Here is a 753-nt window from a genome sequence, read left to right on the forward strand (position 1 = left end):
GGTCATTCTCTTATTTATCATTGTATCCTCAGGGCCAAGGAGAGTATCTGATCACTGTTGTTCTTGTTTAATCACTAAGTGGTGTCCGATTCTTTTGTGACTCCATGGACTGCAGCCCGCCAGGCTCCTCTGTCCATGGGATTTTCCAGGCAAGAATACTGGATTGTTTTGCCATTTCCTTCTCCAGAGAATCTTCTTGATCCAGGGATCGAACCCATGTCCCCTACATTGATTGGCAGGCGGGTTCTTCACCCCTGAGCCATCTGCTCATTATACCTCTGAATTTTTATTTCTCCGTCCCTCTCTCTAGAGCCAAGACAGAAAAGGAGGGAAGGGAAATTCTTGGCCTTCAGTAGCTCCAAATTTGGAGTATTCTTGATCAATTATGAACATCCCACGCTGCCATCTTTGTCTCCTATCTTCACTGACCTTTTACGTGTCTCATTAAAATGAACGAACAGCAGGGACATCCTTGGTGGTCCAGTGGTTAAGACACTGAACTTCCAATTCAGAGGGCATGGGTTCAATTCCTGCTTGGGGAACTAAGATTCAGCACACCATAGGATGCAACCAAAAATATATGTATACCAACAAACAGCAAAGATAGCTTCTCAGACCAAAGAGACTTGCCAACGTCACTAGAGAAGTATTGGTGGAGACAGAGGACCCGCACGCTGACGTCAGCAGTTTCCTGAGCCCTTCTGAAGCCCCTATCTCTTTACATGAGGACCTGGCAACTCACTAGTTCTCAGT

At 45.9% G+C, this 753-nt stretch overlaps 1 non-coding gene across 1 annotated transcript; it reads left to right on the forward strand.

The window, feature by feature from the left end:
* The first annotated feature begins 469 nt into the window (after nucleotides 1-469).
* TRNAG-UCC (transfer RNA glycine (anticodon UCC)) lies at nucleotides 470-542 on the forward strand. The gene has a single exon. It is a non-coding gene; the product is annotated as a tRNA-Gly (tRNA).
* The last annotated feature ends 211 nt before the right edge of the window (nucleotides 543-753 follow it).

The sequence above is a fragment of the Bubalus kerabau genome, chromosome 1 (assembly GCF_029407905.1).
Source record: "Bubalus kerabau isolate K-KA32 ecotype Philippines breed swamp buffalo chromosome 1, PCC_UOA_SB_1v2, whole genome shotgun sequence".
In the NCBI taxonomy this organism is placed as follows: Eukaryota; Metazoa; Chordata; class Mammalia; order Artiodactyla; family Bovidae; genus Bubalus; species Bubalus kerabau.